A 22,853-nucleotide genomic window follows, 5' to 3' on the forward strand; every position below is an offset into this window, starting at 1 on the left:
ATTTCTTTTAGTTTGACTGGTATATATAAACTCAATATTAAAAGGTCAATATTATTAGCAATATTATTGTTTCCCCCTGACTGGCTTTAGTACAAATGTACTGAAAGATGTGATGTTGGAAAAAAACTGGGTATAAGAGGAAAAAAACTGGGCAAGAGGATACATGTAAAACATGTGCGCTCTCTCACAACACTTGTTGTGTTCCACAAACACTTCCTGTTCGATTTACATTTTACAGTCAAGCATGAACCCAGAATGCAATTCCTCTCATTAAAGTTTTAAATATACTGTATATTTGTCATTTGTACAGTATGTACAGTACAGTCAAGCATGAACCCAGAATGCTATTCCTCCCATTAAATGTTTGATGTGAAGTACGTAGGGCTGGGCAATAAAATCGGTATCGATATTTATTGACCGATCACCATTGTCAATACGGTGTAAAGTCTCGGTATGAATCGCTATAGTTTTATTAAAATGTGGCTGCTGAGTGTACCTTGGAAGCAATGCCAATAAGCTTAGGGTGTAAGTTTGTAATTTCCAATGGAGACACGTGACTTGCAGAACATGCGTATGGGAGTGTCATGCACATGTTGTGCAAACGGCGCATATGTTAAAAAACATCTCACCTTTTCCGAATGCGGCCAGCGCACCACAATTCATGTAAGTAGAACTAACCAATCTGCTTCACACTTTGAATGGAATATACACATTTCAGTAACAGACTAATTACCTCAGACAAACACAGCGTATCCAAACACTGCAGCGCTTTTTACTTTTCTCCATAGACTTGTGGAAAACGCTTGATGATTGCTAAGTTGCGAGAGACGCCAGAGGAGCACGAGCGCAAAGCTCATTGTAATGGTCAAGGAAAGCACGCACTCAAAGTGGGTTGATGTCACCAGAGTGGCTTTTTGGTTTCTTTTCTTGTGCATCCCAGCCACTAGCACACCATCTTAGAATAGGGGTAATATAGTCATCCAATTTTTAATGCTCAGTATGTATTTGAATGATGGTTCCTTTACCTGATAGCTCAGATTTGATTCTCAAAAATAGTTTTGATATGTTTTGGGTCAACATGAATCAATTATGTGAAACCTTGCATTTTTTACAGTGTATATCAATGTGACCCTTCACCAACAATAATATCAAAACACCCAAATGCAGCCTCCATTCTTCACAAAAGATGGATAAAAAGCTGCAAAAGTAACAAACTGATATACACTGTAAAAATGTGCATCTATTAATTAAAAAAATATATATATGTAGAATGAACATAAAACTATCAAGTTGTCCAAAAACAATCTCAAGAATTGTGTTGTTTCAGCTCATTTTAAATAAGAGGTTTAAACAAGCAGCAAAAATATTTTTTCAGTATACAAGACTCTTGGCCAAATCACAGAGATGCTGATTCACACAGGACTTAAATCACAAGAACTCCAACATAATATGATTTGCAGGAGAATTTTTGCTTTAAATTACAGACATGGTAGTTTCACACAGGATTAAGATCATACACAACACAACCTGTGCAAATAATATAAATGACTAGAAGTAATCAGGTAAAACTAATCTTGTGCAAATAGGGCTCAAATCCACCGATGATTCAGGGATCACAATGTTTTTTTTAAATGGCCTGTTCAGCCTCCAGGTTTAAATCCACTTAATGTCATATTTGATGAAACTTGAACAAAGTAGTGGGTATGAAAAAAAAAACTAAAACAAAGATATATCTCAGAATTCTTCCAGCAAGAAGCTTATAAGCACTTACTTATTAAGCAATTATTGCAGATTATCTAGAATAAGACATTTACAAAATTTTACTTTTGGGTTTTGAATAATTCTGATGCTAATGTTTGGAGATAATCTGGTGGTTCCATTTTTATTACTATTATGTCCTGTTTGCATCATAAAATTATTTTTTTATATTCAAGTCAAGAACAATGAGGCACAGTTAAAAATGTGCATCAGGTCAGTACAGAGAAACATTTAGCGCTGAAAAAGGAAGTGGGTTTCCAATTTAGTAGAAACTGATGTGTCTTATAAACAGTAACTGACATGCAAAACGCCATTCCTCCATTCCGACATTAGTCATTACCAGTCTACTTCAAGCCACAGAACAGCAACACGTCCACACACCCTGACCACCTTTGTAGTACAAAAAATCTACGGTTACTAATAGGTCTAAAAAATAAATTAATCATATCTGCAATGTTAAACTATTTGCAAGTACATTACACTAGGTCTATATTATATTGACTATCACAGTAAACCCTCTAAAATAGAAGTTGGCAAGATAATTAACCTTTTTCACAAACTGTGATGATGTACAGTTAAAGTCAGAATTATTAGCCCCCTTGTTTATTTTTTGTTTTTTTTTGTTTATAAATTTCTGTTTAACGGAGAGAATATTTTTTCAATACATTTCTAAACATAATCGTTTTAATAACTCGTTTCTAATAACTGATTAATTTTATCTTTGCCATGATGACAGTAAATAATATTTTCTATTTAAGTAACTAGATATTTTTCAAGACACTTCTATACAGCTTAAAGTGGCATTTAAAGGCTTAACTAGGTTAATTAGGTTACCTAGGGGGGTTAGGGTAATTAGGCAAGTTATTGTATAATGATGGTTTGTTCTGTAGACTATCGAAAAAATATATAGCTTAAAGGGGCTAATAATTTTAACCTTTAAATGGTTTTTGAAAAATTTAAAACTGCTTTTATTCAAGCCGAAATAAAACAAATAAGACTTTCTCCAAAAGAAAAAATATTATCAGATATACTGTGAAAATTTCCTTGCTCTAAACATCATTTGGGAAATATTTAAAAAAGAAAAAAAAAGTCAAAGGGGGGGCTAATAATTCTGACTTCAACTGTATTTACGCAGTTACTAATTTTGTAATTGTAAACAATTTTTATATTGTCATTTAGAAAATATTTCATGTATTTTTAACACGTTTTGTGTTAGAACTAACCTAACTAAAACTGGTTTATGCTCTCTGGAGGTGTTTAACATCTGGATGTGGGTAAGTTTCTTTCGCCTTAACCAGTTCTGTTGTTTTTTATTTTATTTTGCTTTAAAGTAACAGAAAACTATAGGCCTATTTTCGGTAGATTTCATTCACTAGTACATATATCTATCCATCTATGACAACTAATGCTTCCAAGAACCCTGGAAAAAATATTAATGGTCAATGACCGGCGTTATAAGTCTTAAAGGTCAAAAGCTGTTCAACAGATATTATACTGTACATAAAATGTAAACTGGCTCACAGATTAGCAGAGGAAGCAGTGGGAGGTGGATGGACATAAGGATTTTTCAGCTAATTTAATCTCTTGCATCACATTTGCAGTGTGTCAGGAGATTCATATTTCACTAAATCATTACTGCTGAATGGTCTCTGGAGGAGAAGAGTGTATTCAAGGCTTAGTCACAAAAAAGTGACAAATGACTATAATAATGGGTCATCGTACAGTTGCACAGCTGACTTTTTTTTACTATTTTTATCAGCATAAAGATTCTGAATGAACAAAGAAGACTGCTGCACAATCTTAAATTTAGAAAGAAATTAATGCAGTTTTATATTGAATTCAATTCACCCTTATTCGTATAGCTCTTTTACAATGTAGATTGTGTCAAAGCAGCTTCACATAAAAGATCATAGTAAATTGAAACAGTGTAGTCCACTTTTCAAAGTTTAAGTTCAGTTCAGTTTAGCTCAGTTCAGTGTGGTTTAAAAATCACTACTGAGAGTTCAAACACTGAAGAGCAAATCCATTGATGCGCAGCTCTACAGATCCCGAACCATGCAAGCTAATGGCGACAGCGGCAAAGAAAAAACTTCACCAATTCGTGAAGGTGAAAAAAAAACCTCGAGAGAACCAGGCAGATGGGCACGACCATTTCTCCACTGGCCATTATATCAACTGTCATATAATACATGTAGCTGTATTGAGGGCAACAATGGCTAGCTAAATACACAAAACCACTATTTTAAGAAGGTCTACTATTATTTTCAACTAAATTAAACAAAACATAATAAGTCTTACTTTTCAGAATAATTTAGACAAATCTACTTTTTAGTAACTGAATTTAAAAAGTTAATAGCAGTCTTTCTCTAGCAGAAATGTATGACTAACATTTTGAGACTAGTCTAGGTGCCATGCAACTGGCCACGTTTATTTTTTCGAAAGCTTAATATTTACTTATATATTATTAATAAATATTTAATAAAAAAACAATAAAAATATATAATTAAAGTTACACCATGAATTACTTTTTTTGAGAATTAACTTGTTTTCTAAGTTATGGGATAATTTTGAATTTCAATAATGTTCAATAATGTATGATTGAATAATGTAACATGAGCATTTGTGGTTTTTAATTAGTTGATTTAATTAGTTAATAAATTAGTGCAGTGGGTAGCGCTGTCGTCTTACAGCGAGAAGGTCGCTGGTTTGAGCCTCGGTTGGGTATTTCTGCGTGAAGTTTGCATGTTCTCCTTTGCATGTGGTGCTTCGGTTTCCCCCACAAGCTCAAAGACATGCGCTATAGTTGATTTGGGTAAGCTAAATTGTTCATAGTGTGTGTGTGTGTGTGTGTGTGTGTGTGTGTGTGTGTGTGTGTGTGTGCGTGTGTGTGTGTGTGTGTGTGGAAGAGAATGTATGTGCTTCCGAGTGATTGCAGCTGGAAGGGCATCCGATGCATAAAACATATTATGGATAAGTTGGCGGTTCATTACGCTGTGGCGACCCCTGATTAATAAAGGGACTAAGCCGAAAAGAAAATGAATGAATGAATGAATGAATGAATGAATGAATGACCATTGTACACTATTTAAAAAATGTCTGGTTGTCTTCATTTTTAATTTGAATCAAATTAACCTTATGGGTCATTTAACGTACAATGACTAACTTAATAGCTTCTTACTTGAAAATGATGAACTTAATTAACATTTGTTACCATGGCTTCTTATTACATTGTATAAGAACCTGTGGAGAACATTATAGATTGGTCCTCTCCAAAAAGGCCGACTGCAGCCATGTTTTATATTAGTGTAAATTATTGTGTAGATAAAATGACAACTGCTTACGCCTTCAGTGCCTTCACTAAATCGTGCAGGGCACGTTCGTGGATTTAAAGCTTATTTAAGCTACTATAATCCCAATTAGTGTGTTAAGCGGCAAACGAGCGTGTAGTGTGTAATTTTACAATAACAGACAACAAATAAAACTCTTAACAGCATAACGAGTTACGTCGTTTTAGTTAGGAAAACAGTTATTTCAGCTAGCTAGTGACAAAAATTACGACTCATCTAAACGATTCAATTCCTTCGAATCAGCTGTTCTAAGACTCGACTCACAAGAATGTTTGATTCGTAATTCGAACATAGTAAAAATTGTTCTCAAGTACATGTCTACATGAGCATGTGGGAAACGGAGGAACCATCATATTACAGAGGGCGCGCCCTTATTGAAGCTTGTTGAAAATAAACACGGAGCTATTAAGGAATACGCTTCACGTTAAAATCATTCAGGAAATTTGCTATTCACTGTTAATATCACCCCTGGTCGATATATACTGTAAATAACAACAATCTTCATTTCGGGATGGGACGCACATATGTGTTATGAAGTGACCCGACAGAGCATGTGTGTCTCCACTGGCATGTGGAAACAGGTGGATGAAAGACGCAGTCCAGACTGGCTGCTCTTCATGTCTCAGCATTTACTACAGTACACAATAAACAGAGCTCAGTGAGGGTATCGTCAGCCATGGCCATGGCTAGCTGCGGTTTAAAAGATCATGTCTGGCCAACGCTGCTTTACTGAATATCCTTTTAAGTTATCATTACTCTCACATGTGTTGCTCGCTCATCACTGTCGCAACATGGAAATGTCATGAAAGCTACTCACGTTGTCACGCTACGGATGCACTCCTCCATTTTCCACAGTTCTGGCATTGCCTTTCACATTCGCGTGCTTTGTCTCTCTCTCCGTAAATCCATGAATAAACGCTTAGACTGTAGATGTTATAAAACGGTGAGCTCTCAGATTAAGCTGCTGTTGCCCAATGAGAATCCGCCCCCCATGGCGTTATGCTGCTGGACCAATAGGTGTCATCCGTACTAAGGGCCGCGCGCGTGTGACAACTGTCTTCGCTTTAGCAGCAGCAGCAGCAGCATCCTCTCAGTTCATTCTGACTGATGCACAGATAGCAGGCTCGGGCTCCACGTTTCATTCATGACTTACATAAAAAATTAAAGTGAAAAATATGAGTGAAAAATGTTTCACGAGGAGAGACACAAGTTGAATGGTACTTAAAATATTTATAGGGATAGTTATTTTATTATATATTTTTATTGTACTAACGTTTGATATTTAGTGATATGTATTTAAAACAGAAATATGTATTTAGCTATTAAAATATTTATTTATTTTTTACCCAGAAATAAATGTTGGCTACAAAGGCTGTGTAAAATGTACATTATACAGTAGGTTTAAATATGGTATCCAGTACTCTTCACTAAACAAAACTTATCTCAGTTTTATTGTTTTAATACCATGGCCTGTTGACACAATGCAAGGGTGTTATTATATATCACATCAGCGGCAGGATATTGTCAATACACAAAACAACGTTGTAATTTAAAATCCTGTTGCTCTGCAAAAGTACAGACCTATTTCTGTGGTTTAAGAAAAACATCTGCACTCTTCAGTGGTTTCCTGTTCTTCTATCTCCATCTCTAGGTGCAAGACATTGCCTTTTCTAATGAAGTAAGCTATTCTCTGTGCTTGTTTACAACTTTATTGCATGCCGTTAAATGTTTGACTGGTTGGAGAATGATATGTGAGTTTTAAAGTCAATATTAGTTTGCATTGCAGATATATCAATATCAGCGTTGTACTGTACTTCAACTGAGAGGCAGGGATGCAAAATGCAAATCATGCAGACTACATTCACTGGCCATTTTATTAGGTACACCTGTCCAACTGCTCATTGATTTTTTTATCAGCCAGTCACATGGCAGCAACTGAATGCATTTAGGCATGTAGACATGTAGACGAACTGCTGCACTTCAGAATGGGGAAGAAAGTGATTTAAGTGACTTTGATCGTGGCATGGTTGTTGGTGTCAGACAGGCTGGTCTGAGTATTTCAGAAACTGCTGATCTTCTGGGGTTTTCATGCACAACCATCTCTAGGGTTTACAGAATATGGTCCGAAAAAGAGAAAATATTCAGTGAGCGGCAGTTCTGTGGGTGCAAATGCCTTGTTGAAGAACAGAAAAGTGAGGCTACAATTCGCGCACGCTCACCAAAATTGGACAATAGAAGATTGAAAAAACATTGCCTGGTCTGATGACTCTCGATTTCTGAAGCAACATTCGGATGGTAGGGTCAGAATTTGGTGTCAACAACATGAAAGCATGGATCCATTCTACCTTTTATCAAAGTTTCAGGTTGGTGCTAGTGGTGTAATGGTGTGGGGGATATTTTCTTGCCACACTTTGGGCCCATTAGTACCAATTGAGCATTTTGTCAACACCACAGCCTACCTCAGTATTGTTGCTGATCATGTCCATCCCTTTATGACCAGATTGTATCCATCCTCTGATGGCTACTTTCAGCAGGAAAACGCGCCATGTCATAAAGCACGAATCATCTCAGACTGGTTTCTTGAACATGACAATGAGTTCACTGTACTCAAATGACTTTCAGTCACCAGATCACAATCCAATAAAGCACCTTTGGGATGTGGTGGAACGGGAGATTTGCATCATGGATGTGCAGCCAACAAATCTGCAGCAACTGCGTGATGCTATCATGTCAATATGGACCAAAATCTTTAAGGAATTTTCTCAGTACCTCTATGCCACGAAGGATTAAGGCAGATCTGAAGGCAAAATGAGGTCCAACCTGGTACTAGTAAGGCGTACCTAATAAAGTGGAAGGTGAGTGTATAAACTCACTATACTCAATACATATTATTATTATTATTATTGCTATTATATACCAGCCACTTTATTAGGCACACCTAATAAATTGCAACCGTCTGATCATCCAATCAGATGACAGCAACTTCATTTAAGCATGAAGACATGGTCAAGACTGAAGTTCAAATTGAGCACAAGAATGGGGAGAAAGGTGGTTTAAAGTCTGCTTGAACTAGAAGTTGTTGCAGACGTTAATTTCAGTATGCCTTATTTCCAACTGAAATGAAATATTGAGGGTGTGAGGGGTTACTTTTTGTACACCTCTCATCTTTCACTCGCAGCAAACTAACAGTTGAAGTAGCATGGCTAAGTGGAAGTATAGAGGAACTTTGACATCAATTTGTATGCAAAAACTGTAGAATTTTAATGGGTCGTTATAACTTACTACGTCAGAATTTTCCAAAAAAAAAGTTTGAGATTTTTGATTTAACCACATAGTTGTTGTATTAATTAGACCTTAGGCTGTAATAAACTAATGTTGGTCAAGCTACAGTAGATATACCTGAAATTGTGTCAACCCTGCCATGGACAAATTCAAGGTAGTATATTTTCATGGCAGTGTGAATATAAAATGTACATTTTTTTGAAAGGTAATGTGTGCCTTTACCAACCCAGCTTTTTAGATTATGGAAAAAGTCTATTTATAATAATGAAATAATGGACAAAACATTTATTTCCCAATAAAAGACGCAATTGTTGCACGTTCTTTTCGAAATAAAACCTAACATCTAAAATATTTTGTCAAACTTTCAAACAATATTAACTGGCCCTTATTGGTTAATTAAGAAATCACACAAGATTTGTTGTTAACTCTATTTTCAGGAGCCACCAAACCAGGTCAGAGGTCTTGGAGACCTCTGGTGTAACTAAAGGGCTTGATTACTGAAAACAACTGTTTTCCTATTTGTATTGCCATGTGTTAATACTGTCTAAAGTGATTTCGATATTATTTTTATTATGTGTTAATTCTGTTTAAAGTGATTGTCCTTTTAATTCAAGATAGAGTTTGTGTAGTGAGAATACAACTCAACATAGATTATACTGTTTTTTACCCTGTTTTGATAAAGACGGCTGAGAGTACACTCAGCCTTGGCTAAGAAACAAATTGTACTTTGCGTGTGTGTGTGTGTGTGTGTGTGTGTGTGTGTGTGTGTTCTATTCGATTGTGGATCCTTTTGACAGGTCTGGGGTCAGCTCTAAACAGTCTAGTGGATGTCTGACGTTCGTATGCTTGAGATATTAAGATATTGTTTAGAATTGTACGCACGCACCCACATGGAATTTTTTTTATCTGTGTTTTAACCAATCAGTTTGAAACACCTACAGTATATGTGACGCAGTTAATGACGTTATGTGAGAGTGTAATTAATGTTATGATTGTAAGCAGAGCGGCCTAGAAACTCATTGTGAGTGTTGAAGCTGGCTTCTGCTGATGAAGCTGCAAACTATCTTCAGTAAACTTTATTTATTTGAATCTCTGACTCCAGCTTTTCTTTATCTGACAGACTGGTCATTCTTTGGGTTCAAATTGTAAATTATTCCTACAGTGGACATTGGCATGACAGGGTGAATTATTGAACTAAGTATGGAGGAACATTTAAAACAAAACTGGTACAACAAGAAATATTAAAGGGTTAATATAAAAGGGTTATAGAAGTTTTCCAGTATTCAACTCCTGTTTTCACTAATTACTGCAAACCACTGAGCCACCATGCTGCCTCTTCTGTTATCAATTAGGTTTTATCAATATGCAAATTAATGGGAAAATAAACAATTATTGTCCTTCAAATTAAATCTTTACACTGTACATTGTACTAAGGAGCCAGGCTCAGGTTGATTTTCAGGAGTTTCAGGAATAATAGGTAGCATCTCTGACTGTAACAAAGCATTAGCTTTGTCTCTGGCCCTAGTTTGCATTTAGCCTTTTTCCATTTCTTTCTTTTTTGTCTTTTCTCTCTCTCTCATTCTCTCTCTGTTACTCAAGGTACCTATAGGAAAAAAAGAAGTAAAAAAAAATTGTGACGGGATTGTTGGATGGATTAACGTCACGGTGGCGCAGTGGGTAGCATTATTGCCTCACAGCAAGAAGGTCTCTGGTTCGAGCCCTAGCTCGGTCAGTTGACAGTTGTTTGGGTGTGCTCGGGTTTCCTCCACTAGTCCAGAGAAATGTACTATAGGTAAATTAGGTAAGCTAAATTGGCCGTAGTGTATGTGTGTGAATGCAAGAGTGTATGGGTGATTCCCAGTGTTGGGTTGTGGCTGGAAGGGCATCCACTGCGTAAATCATATACTGAAAAAGTTGGCGGTTCATTGGACCCGCTAGAGTTTTGGCTTTCCAAATTAACACTATCAAACAATTTTATGTTAAATTACTCAACAAATGTTTACTTCATCCCAATTACAAGCAATATGAACAGCAAACATGGTTAATTTTTCCTTTTTACCTTAGTTAGATCATATTGATGAATTAATGTGCTTCTAGTTATTATTATTATTTTTTTTATTAATGTTATGAAAAAATAAAAACCCACAGATTAGTTTTTTCGTATTGTTCCCACCATGGTCATGGACATCATCATCAGAAGCTCCTCTCTCTTCCACAAACAATTGCAGGGCCCTCGCAGCAAAAAATCTTTTGGCCATCTTGATCAGTTGTGATAAGAAACCACACTGGCAAAGTCTTATTTATAGTATTATGCCCCTAATTCAGAGATAGAACAGGGTATGAGAAAACAAAGCTTGGTTCCCACATGAGAAAGGGTCAAATTTGCGGGAATGTAAGAGCAGACAGTGTTGCTAGTTGAATTTTCAACAATGTTGCAACTTTGTGCGTGAGCAGGAGGGGAAGGGGAAGAAGACAGCAGCACCGGAAAGGAGGAAGACAGAGTGTAGGAACACTGGACCTACACTGTCAAGACTTTTATTAGACCTGGGTCCAGTGGACCCGAACACCTTGTATGTGATGTAAATGTGTGGGGGGAGGTACATTATGCAGTCATTGAAAATTTGTTCGGATTTATGTTCTTCACAGAAAATAAACCAAAGCCGATGAAATTCAGGTTAAAAAAATAATTCATTGTTTAATTCTTCTTTTGAAAAAAAAAAAAAAACTGAAAACGGGTCTCACAGACCCGAACACCATACAAGGGTTAAACACCTTAATAATATTTTAATTTTTTTCAGAATAAGGTATATAAATAGATTTTATGTACAAATACTTAGGGCTGTATTTTTATTTCATGTAGTCAATGAGCTCCACTATATGGACTTTAAAAGTATATCCTTTATATAGACTAAGACACATATTGCCAAAAGGTTTGTATTGTCCACTCATGTATTGCATCTACTGGTGCAGTATGTGTGTATAAGTATTGTAACATAAAAACATTAACTAATTAACAATAAAATATTAAATAAATAAATAACAATGCAAATGTTGGCTGCACGGCGACACAGTGGGTAGCACAATTGCCTGAAGGTCGCTGGTTTGAGCCTCGGCCTGGTCAGTTGGCGTTTCTGTGTGGTATTCATGTCCTCACTTTGTTCGTGTGGGTTTCCCGATTTAAGCTCTTTGTACACAGTTTAAAAGCTATTTTTAGATTTCAGATTTTTTAAAAACATAATAAATAATATTTCACTATGACAGGGTAGACATGTTAAGCTTGACAACATTCAGTTTCAAACAGAATATGAGGAAAAATAGGAAAGATAAGGGTAGATACTTACTGTGTGCCCAGCAGATGTTTTAACCTTCTCTGAAGAAAGACAACATTGGCACGGGGATGTCAATGAGTACATCAGAGGGTTTCCTAGGGGTATTTACCACATCATGACAGGGTGGACAGAAATTTCAAGGACACTTGCAAAATGATTAATTATATCATGAAAACAAAATAAAAGTTATCATAATGACTTATTTGATCAAATAACTTGTTAAAGACAATAAGAATTAAAAAAATATTTTTAATGTGATCTAATTTACCTACTTTTTAGACTCACTCAAATTGGCTGAGCAGTGTGTGGGATATGCCAAAATAACATCCATTCAATGAAAGAATATGGCAAAAAATGACAAAAAAAACCAAACATATTTCAAAACACTTATAATTCGACCTGCATGTGTGTAAATGTTTAACCAATTATATTAAAACATCAGAATTTCATTATTTCACATTGTTTTCATATATAGGATTTATTCAAACTTGTGGGACATCACAGGTACTTTATAGTAATAAAGACCCACCTCCCATTCAAAAAGTAGGTAGCACATTTTGATGGCACAACATGGTACCTACAGTACGTATTAGATTTTGCTACCAGTGTAAATTTTAACGTGGAGTAGTGTGATATGAAGCTGTAATTTCCTAACCTAACCCATCTAATCCCTAACCCCAAACCATTACAGTGTTTATAGCGTAATCTAATGAGTAGGAAAAATGTGAGGACACCTGTTCCACTATTGCCATCTATTGGTACATGTTAACAACTGTAGGATAATTGTTCAAAAGCAAATACAGCTGAATGGACATTGTCGTATATTTAAACACTCATTAATTAGCATTAATTACTCATTAAGTAGCAAGAACCTGATAGCCAGGCCTAGTAGAAATCAAAATTTACTCGATTTGACTGCTGCCACAGCAAAAAAACTAAAACAATGTAAATGCTGTTTTAAAAAAAATAAAATAGAAAGTTTGTTATAATCATTGTTTTTTCGTTGTACTTTTTCATCATTCCTTTTCTTTATTTTTTTTATTATTATTATTATAAAACAAATTGACCACCGTTTTAACTGCGTTAAGAATCTAATTTGGCATAAATAAATAAATAAATAAATAAATAAATAAATAAATAAATAAATAAATAAAATCTTACTCAATCGTCCAATCAGAGTCAATCATCGGCGATTAAGTCATACATGGTTACACTGCTGCACCAGTCCTGCGAGGAATCAGCAAACAGTAAGATTCGATTCTAAAACATCTGTTAAACTTTAAATATTGCAAAGAAACGAGCGTCGATGATCGTACTTTAGTGCCCATAGGCACTGTTGTGTTTTGTGGGCCTGCATTGATTGTCAATTTGTTGATCTCATTTCGCGAACGTGTTGACACAGTTCATTGACTTCTGGCTTATGTATTTATTCGTGCTGGGTTAAACAACACAATGATAGACTTATTTACTGTAAGGCCGTACTCCTAGGCAGCTAGACATAATTGTTAATCAAATGAAAGACTTTTCATTTAAAAATGTTAAATTTTTTGGTGCTGCAGTTGTGGGCAGTAATTAAAGTGTGGTTTATATCTTCACCACTAGATGGTGGTGTCAGCAAGGGATTGTTAGTAGCACCGGTTGGTGTGACACCTGAGCTCCCGCTCACCCACTTCAAATCGGTCCTAAGTGCTAAAATGTGTATTCGAAAAATGAAATAACATTTTTTCGTTTATAAAAACAGTAGAATTGGCTGTGACATTTACTCGTTCTCAGGCCATGCAGTTTCCCTTCGTTAGTAAATCATTAAAGATATTCAGCTGAAATAATGGTCCTTTCTTAATGATTCATAAAATGTCATATAAAGTCAGTTGCTACTTACACACTTGCAATTGCTACTGACATAGAAAAAAAGAAAAGTCAAAACCCACGGCTTGCTGTAGGCAGGGATGGGCAAAATTGAAATGTAGTTTAAAATAAAATACCAAATACCTCAGTTTTACGTGTATCAAAATAAACTACAAAATACAGCAGCCACAAATGCATCAAAATAAAATACTGTATTTTGTATTTTGAAAATGCTACAAAATACTTTTACAAGGGCGCATGACATTTGTTCACAAACATTCTATCAATATGCATATTTGATCAATCCCTTCACTATTAAACTGACTTAGTGAAGTAAATGTTTGACAGCCAGAGCCTTTCTCTGAGCAAGTCAGCTTCTCTGCCACCTCATTCTTATCTACTCCTGTACTGAGGAGGTATTTATAAACTTTTGTTTCTCTTTCATTTTAGTATGAATTTTGTACAGATTTCATACAGAAAATCCTGTTCTTGAAGATGATCTCTTTAATAACTCTGAAATACCATGTAATTCACGTATTTAGGATTAAAGTACTATATCTCTTCATTGTGGTTCCATCCATTGGGTGGCCAGTAAAACATCATCTCTTAGCACTAGCAGTATTATATTTTAAAAAGGTGATATATGAAGAGGTTATTTACATTTTTTGTTCACATATATTTTTATTTTATTTTTTTTTGCAATGAAAATCTTTAATACAAAATAAAAACATTATTTAAACTACTAAAATCTCCAGTTTTAGTCATTTCTATAGAGCATGTTTTTGCAAGTGTTCTCTTCAATGCACAACATAAAACATGATACGTCTGTTTGAGTCTGGAGTTTTTGACCTGTCTCTATAGACTGGAGCATTATTATATATTTGTGTCTAATATACTGGATTGTGCCACTTTGACATCTTTAGACAAGCATCTTTCCCCTTCGTTATCTATACCTACAGATCAACTGCTGGCATTGGAAACAGCCAATGGAGTATAGGTATTGCCACTGCATGACTTATTTTAATGTTGTTGGTCTTATTTTCTTGGCATCTACATCAGCAATCCATCCAAAACTATCATTATTTGTGCAGTTTACTCTATCTCCCAAGAGTTTTACAGTTCTTTCTTAACCGAAAGAGTCTCAGTTTACCCCTTAGTAAGCACAGTACAGCTTCTTTAGGTGTTTTATATTTCTAAACTTCCTCTGCGTTTCCAGCTGCATCACTGAAACTGAGAATGATGATGTGCTGATGGCTCCTCATTCTGTTCTTAGGAACTGACATTTTTATTCCATAGTTTCTTAAGCAAAGATGCTGATGGCGAATTGTACACTATACTGCGATTACATATTACTGTTCTTGTAATCGTGCAGTATATTATTGTCAACGATTGTTGACTTGCTGTCAAATATACCCATGACATTTGTCAGTTTTTTTATTTATATGTGCATAATTTCCATTCATATACCAAGCACTGATGCCCTTCTTAATGAAGTTTATGTTCTGATCTCAAGCCTAGGCAAATAACTGAGAAAGTATCAATCTGAGGCTGCATTTTTATGATGTCAGCATGTAGTATTTTACAGTATTTTAAAAATACAAGGCACTAAAGTATTTTGATACAAAATATGAATCCATTTTATAAACCCTATCAAATACAAATGACAAAATACTATTTTGTATTTAAAATATGTGTTTGAAATACATATATCATAAATACTGCCCATCCCCGGCTGTAGGCTATGTTGGTTTGAGACAGAAACTGAAATTATTCAAAACATTATTTTATCTTTAATCCAAAGCCTTGGTAAGTCTGAATGCAATCTTTCTGTGGCATAATAATAACAACAACCAACACAAACTTTCACAAAAACAAGCTCAAAAATTCACAAGCTTAAAAAGCATTTGATTATTGATGATGATGATTTATTATTTATCATCATCAGTATTATTTGTTATCAATAAATGAGCCTGCAACACATCAGCCTGAAAACCACTGAAAAAGTTAAATCAAACTTAATTTCCCAACAAATAATACAAATAAATGAATCACAAAATGAAAAGTAAGAAATTAAATGTATGATTTAAAAGATAGCTATATCTGTCTTGTCTCCATTTACTTCACACCATCTACTAAGATCATCAATTGGATTACATCAGCATGTTTGATGTATATGTGGATTGACTCAATCAATGCACTGGAGAAAACAGCAACCGAAGGTAAAGAACTGAAGGTCTGAAAAACTGAGCATTGACTTTTGATATAAGTTTTTAAAAATGAAAAAAAAGCTCAAGGTTTTTTATTATTAGCAGACTTGTTACGGTTTGTTTACAAATCTTTTCTAAGTCACAGCATCATAAAAAAACTACTGTTTTGATGAATGATACAACACAAGAATCTTTCCTATCCACTGTAAACATCTAGAATGTTTGCAGAGACTGTAGATTAAAGATAATCTTGCAGATTGTATTTAATTTATTGTTTAATTAATGGATTTTTTTGTTTCATAAAACCCATGAATATCACCTGGAGTTGCAGGAATTATTATTATTATTATTATTATTATTATAATTATTATTATTATTATTATTATTAATTATATTTCACATATTGTTTTTTTTCTAGCTCTTATTCTCCAAACAAAGTAAAATAACAAATAAATCTAGTATGCGTAAATTACAGCTTTAGTTTTTTAGCAGTTTGCATCTGCCTGACCGCAAGATCTGCAGCGTGACCCTGCTCTGTTGTATTGTACAGTCACCACTAGAGGGCACAGTTCGTTGTCCCATATGGCTCCAGTAAAATACCGGATGGTTAAGTTGTGCACAAAGAAAAGTAATGGCTTGTCTGTATTTCTTGTTTTTTTATTTAAACTCTTTCCTCTAGGAAGCCAGGAAGCCATCTTTAAAGTAAGCTTAAGTAGGAGTAGTGACGTGGAATTCATCTGTGCATAAAAGTGTCTGCATTAATAAATGCTAAAATGAACCTAGATCATTGTAATAAGCTGATGAGGTTTGCAATAGTATCTGAATGCAGCCTTTATGATGCAAGCTAAAACTGCATCTCTCAGTGATGCAATATCAGACACAATGCACTCAATGGAGCTAGTGACGTCACTGTTAGGGGTAGGGTTAGGTATGCGCATTATTGCACTGCATCCAGACCTCTCTCGAAGTTTAAGGGGCTGTAACTCATGCTAATAAACTCCTGCTGTACAGCAACTGAATGCAAAAGATGCTAATCGCGATTACACAAATGATCAAAGTTCTCCATATATAGCACTCACGGTGCATTTTCAGCTGATGGGGAGAAGCTTGTGGGTGAAGTGGCCAAAACAAATTGATTGACGTATATTTTATATATCATGTCTTAAATTTTATATAAATTAATATAATAAAATAATATTATGTAAATGAATTAATGAATATATATTGAAATCAGGGGTGTTGGAATCAGAATTATTAGCCTTTCTGTGCCGGTTTTTTTTTATATTTCCCAAATGCTATTTAACATAAGGACCTTTAACATATTTAACATAAGGACACTTTGTTTTCAGTTTTAAAACAGTTTTTAAAATTTTATAAAGCATTTTGTAAGGTCAATATTACTAGCCTACTGAAGAAAAAGTATACTGTATATTTTTGTGCAATGCAGATTAGTTATTTCACTCATTTTATATTACTGATGTTTCAGAAATCAAAGAATATTAGTCAGTTTTGTTATTTCATAATGTACAAAAAATTAAAAACTAGCCAATTAAAAACACCAATCCACTAATGTTAAAACTAAAGAGACTTTATTGTCATTGCAGCGATACAACGAAATTAACTTGGCAGCTCTTAGAGAGAACAGCAGCAATAAGAAATGTGTAGAAATAGACAAAACAATAAACAAAGGTAGCTGCACTGAATTATAATAAATAATACATACAGTGAAATAATTGTGCAGTGCATGTGTATGTAGGTGATGCTAGGGCTGGGCGATTTGGCCTAAAATCAAAATCTCGATTAATTGAACATTTTACCTCGATTACGAATAATGAACGATTATTTTATTTATTTATTTTATGTTTTTGCCCTCATAGTTCACTGACAGGTTTTGTGCAGTAAATATGCTCACAAATCACAAGTGAGGGATTTTTGAATGTAGGGTGCAGTACTTGATTTTAAAATAATTGAGTTATTTAATATCAATGATTAGTTATTGAATATCAGTGCTGAACAACTGAAATTAAAACACACATTGCCTTAAACGCGGCTCTCCGCAAGACCCACCATCGTCTGCGCTACCAAACTGGGCAATTCACAAAGCGTGTGCAATGTGTCCTTGCGACGTGTGGTTACATTTTTGCTAGAGGTGAGCAGATATGCGAAGGCTGCACTGGAGCGTGCGCTTGCCAGAAGCATAATATCATAATAATATAATACGTATAAATCTTAATATATTAAGTTTAAATCAGCCATAACAGAGCAGGGTCACATGATTCCAACCATAGTAGGGAAAATAATTTAATAAATTGACTTGAAAAAATTTGATTGATTATAGGTTCTGAATGTCGATTTTGATTACTTTTCGATTAATCGCCCAGCCCTAGGTGTTGCGCAACATAGTTGTGGTGAAGGTAAATGTCACTAATTTACTTGAACAACCAAAAATATAATGTTTTCCAGATAAGTTACCTGAAGGTGATGCACAGGATTCATCGTATACTCTTTTCCTCTTCTCTGCTCCAAACTCTTTTTTCGGCTTGCAACTTGCATCAAATATAATCATATGTTGCTAGCAGCTGCAAACATAAGTGGGCCGAGGTGTGCGTACATGTAAAAAAAGAAAATTACATCACATGTTTTTGCGTTTGCCATAAATTGCATTTTTAAAAATGTATTTATTAACATAATGTCAATATATTTATATTTACACTGTTTTTGTTATTATTACTAAATAAATATAAATTTTTTTGGAGCAATCGAGGTGGTGCAACCTGTGTACTCTGCATATAGGGAGCAGCGGTACTGTGTATATGTGTTATTGAAGTCAGTATTGTTAGCCCTTCTGTTTTTTTTTTTTTATATATTTCGCAAGTGCTGTTTAACAAGGACATTTTCACAGTGTTTTTTAATAATATATTTTTCTTTTAATATTTCTGTTTTTTTAAGGCTTGTAAAAGCCTAATTATTAAATATTATTAGCCTTCTTAAGGAAAAAATATATACACTACTGGTCAAAAGTTTTGGGTTAGTTTTTTTTTTTTTAAAGAAAATTATTTTGTTCATAAAGGCGCCGCGGGATTTATAAAATAAAAAATAAATTGTTAAATATTTATTAATTTTAAATAACTGCTTTCTTATTGTGTGTTGTTTCAAATGAAATGATTACTCCAGTCATTATTGCTTTTATTACTATTACCAATAATAATAATAATAATAATAATAATAATAATAATAATAATAATAATAATAATAATAATAATAATAATAATAATAATAATACTTAATTATGCTTTTTACTTAATAATAATAATAATAATAATAATGATAATAATAATAATAATAATAATACATATTAGCCCCCCTGTTTATTTTTTTTCCAAATTCTCAGAGCAGATTTTTTTTGCAACATTTTTCTAAACATAATAGTTTTTATAACTCATTTCTAATAACTGATGTATTTTATCTTTGTCATGATGACAGTAAATAATATTTTACTTGATATTTTAATAATTTTAATTAATATTTTATATAATATATTTTAATAATATTATTTAAATAATATGTTCTATTTAAATAACTAGATATTTTTCAAGACACTTCTATACAGCTTAAAGTGACATTTAAAGGCTTAACCAGGTTAATTAGGTTATCTAAGCAGGATAGGGTAATTAGGCAAGTTATTGTATAATGATGGTTTGTTCTGTAGACTATCGAAAAAAAAATTGCTTAAAGGGGCTAATAATTTTGACCTTAATGGTGTTAAAAATTTAAAAACTGCTTTTATTCTAGCCTAAATAAAACTACTCACTTAAAACAGTTGGGTTAATAATAACCCAACAGGCAACCCATAGATGGGTCAATTTGGCACCGACCTTCTGTTGGGTTATTTTAACCCAATCCATTGGGTTGATAAGGTTAACCCAACAAATTGGGTTATAAAAATAACTAATTTGTTGGGTTATTTTGCCTGGATATTTGTTGGGTTATTTAAGTGGCTTAACCACTATATAATAATAAATTATTATTATTATTATTATTATTATTATTATTATTATTATTATTATTATTATTATTATTATTATTTTTATTATTATTATTATTATTATTATAGTAGTAGTCATTATAGTAGTAAAAAATACACAGCTTTTATTACATTGGCAAAGCTTTATTTAAATCCATGAATTTAGTGGCACTCCTTTCACCATAACAAATGCCTAAGAGCAGTTTAGTTCATCCCCAAGCAGCAGGACAAAAGGGTTCTGCCTCTGTTGCTCCTCCTCCTCTAAGTACTGAATGAAATACAAGTATACACACATCAATTAAATAAAGTCCAAAATGTATTGTCATAAATAATGCACCTAGAGGTCACAAATCAACAAATTCTTGTTTTGCCTCCTGGTATGAGGGCCAAACCATCTTGCTGCACAATCTGTATGGCAGTGGAGAAAGGAAAGCTGGCTGAGTTGTTAAAGCACCATCTCCAAAGCGGGATCTCCAAGGCTGTCTTTATATCAAACAGAAAAAAACACAATAATTAAACTCAAAACAAGCCCCTCATATCAAAGGTGAAATGCTACAAATTGAGAATAAAACAGAGCTGTTATGCAGGATTGTCTCACCAGATGAAATGTCTGCTTGAACTGGTAGATCCAAGGCTCTCTTCTCTTTTTTTGCAATACGAGAGGATCCGCAGTGATGCATCTCCCCAAACCTCAAAAAGTTTCTTTGGTGTGTGGGTATAAAATACCTGTCCTGAGCAATCTAAAAATAAATAAACAAAAACAGCACTTAAATCCATGCCATGCAAACAGTACACTGGATTTATTAAAGGGATATTTTACACAAAAATGGAAATTCTGTCATCAGTAATTCACCCTCCCCTTGTTCTAAATCTCTCCTCAGATGAACACAAAACATGATATTTTGAACAGTATAGGTAACTAAACCATTCTTGGTCCACAGTGAAATTCCATAGCATTTGTTTCTTCTGTTGAAGTCAGTGGGGACTATTAAGTTTTTGATTTGCTTTGTCCTTTAAAGTGATCATTTGTGGTCAGCAGAAATAAATAAAAAATACATAAAAATCAATCAACAACTTGGTGGTGAGTAAATGATGAGTGCACCCAAAAATCAGTGAAACACCCATACACTACGGCCAATTTAGTTTATTAAATTTACCTATACTGCATGCGTTTGGACTGTGAGGGACATGCAAACTTCACACAGCAATGCCAACTGACCCAGCTCCAGGACATGATGGATTCGCCTCTGCTGCTGAATGAGTGTATGGGTGTTTCACCGATTTTTGGGTGAATTCATCATTTACTCACCCTTGAGTAAATGATTGTTGTTGATTTTTTTTCTGCTGACCACAAATGAATACTTAAAGGACAAAGCAAATCATAACTTGACAGTCCCCACTGATTCCAAAAGAGGAAAAAAAATGCTATGGAATTTCACACCAAGAATAGTTTAGTTACCTACTCCTCCATATACCAAATGATGTTCGCTCCAACCTTAAAACAGAAATTATACATTTGCACATGTATGCCAGACCAAATAACAATAAAAATCATGTATTTACCCAGTTTAGCAATGGAGAAAAGATAACTGGAAGTGGTCATCTCCAGGGGTACCTTAAACAGATAAAGAGGAAAAAAAACTATGAAAATGTGCACTTTTAGCTGCAGGATTAGTCTTTTATGTGAGTTCTTAAGGTGCACGACATTTGCAAATGTCCATTTTACATGGTCAATTGTGCACTGATGTTCATCAGTGTGCTTAATTCTCATGCTCAGAAACTTGCAAAAGAGTCAAACTCTTGACCACAGATTTCTGCTGAAATAACTGGAACCTGTCAGTAAACTGTCATAACGCAATAATTAATATAAATAGGTTATTGTCTGTAATATCTCAATTTATTTGGTCAAATGTTCCAGGAGTGGAGTTCTGAAATGTCTGAACTGTGCTTACACTCTTTATCAGTCATCTGTACTTACCTGTGGCCTCATGCCTGATACAGAGTCTAATACCAAATTCACACTCCAATAAGGCACAGAAACACTTTTGAAAGAAACATTTGTGTCTTTACACTCTACCGGTGCTGTTCAGAGAAGTATAAATGCATTTACAGAAGAATTACAAATGTAGAATTTGATTTTAAGACATATGGTGATGTAAAGACACCTTTACAGTGTATGATACTGCTTAAGTGTGTGTATCGGTGCATTTTTACATCATGTACATATTACAAAAAACAGAGATGTTGTTTTCTTACCTCTCAACAAGATTATCAAGGAGGATTAAAGCTCGCTCTGTCCAGAGCAACCTACAATGAACAAACAAACCAAAAATAAAATAAACCACAAATTAACATGAGCTGACAGACAACATTTATCAGTCGAGTGGTCACAGCATCACTAAAATCTCACCTGAATTGAAAACTGGGCAAGGACATGTATGTTTAAGGGCTTTGTATTATTGTTTATTAGCATATATTACTACTATTATTATACAAAGATAGCAGATATTACAATTCGTATATATATAATTTTTTTAAGCTTATATTTAATTGTTGTATGACATATATAACTGATTAAACATTTATATTAGCATCTAACTTTATCAGGGTTGTGATTTCATCCCTGTAGGTTAAGATGTAGAGAAAATGCCATTTTCAGGGCCTTTAATATAGTACACACAAACAGTAATAATAACATTTAACTTTCAATAGTTAATAATCAAGCACCTTGAAATGGAAATGAATCCTCTTCTGATAAAAGATGATGTAGCAAGCTTCTGCTCTGCTCGTCCAGGATAACTTTCTCACGTTGCGATCCATTCGGCGCCCTCTAGCGGCGAAAAACCAATAATAATATAATGCTCGGACTCCGTACTTCTTGGGAAAACTAGCAACTTCCTGAACAAAATGTAGCACATATATATATGTCTATATTAGTATTTAGTTGTTACAATATAGTTTCCAAGCTAAAGGACAGTGTTTTTAAGACAACATAACATACCTTCAACAAGACTGGACGCGACTCCGGTTTGATGTCTCTGCTGGGTCCTAAAGACAAGAA

General features: G+C 34.2%; 1 protein-coding gene and 1 long non-coding RNA gene across 2 annotated transcripts in view; both read right to left on the reverse strand.

The window, feature by feature from the left end:
• Nucleotides 1-6,065, reverse strand: part of slco4a1 (solute carrier organic anion transporter family, member 4A1) — a 48,927-nt gene extending 42,862 nt beyond the window's left edge. Inside the window, exon 1 of the mRNA XM_056450016.1 lies at nucleotides 5,923-6,065. The gene's annotated coding sequence lies outside the window, so the exon portion shown is untranslated. The remainder of the gene's footprint in view (nucleotides 1-5,922) is intronic.
• A 14,331-nt stretch (nucleotides 6,066-20,396) lies between these two features.
• Nucleotides 20,397-22,110, reverse strand: LOC130217859 (uncharacterized). The gene is made up of 3 exons (XR_008835908.1): nucleotides 22,049-22,110; nucleotides 21,356-21,407; nucleotides 20,397-20,532 (listed from the first exon to the last, which is right to left on the reverse strand). It is a non-coding gene; the product is annotated as an uncharacterized LOC130217859 (long non-coding RNA).
• Nucleotides 22,111-22,853: the final 743 nt, after the last annotated feature.

Source organism: Danio aesculapii, chromosome 23 (genome assembly GCF_903798145.1).
Source record: "Danio aesculapii chromosome 23, fDanAes4.1, whole genome shotgun sequence".
In the NCBI taxonomy this organism is placed as follows: Eukaryota; Metazoa; Chordata; class Actinopteri; order Cypriniformes; family Danionidae; genus Danio; species Danio aesculapii.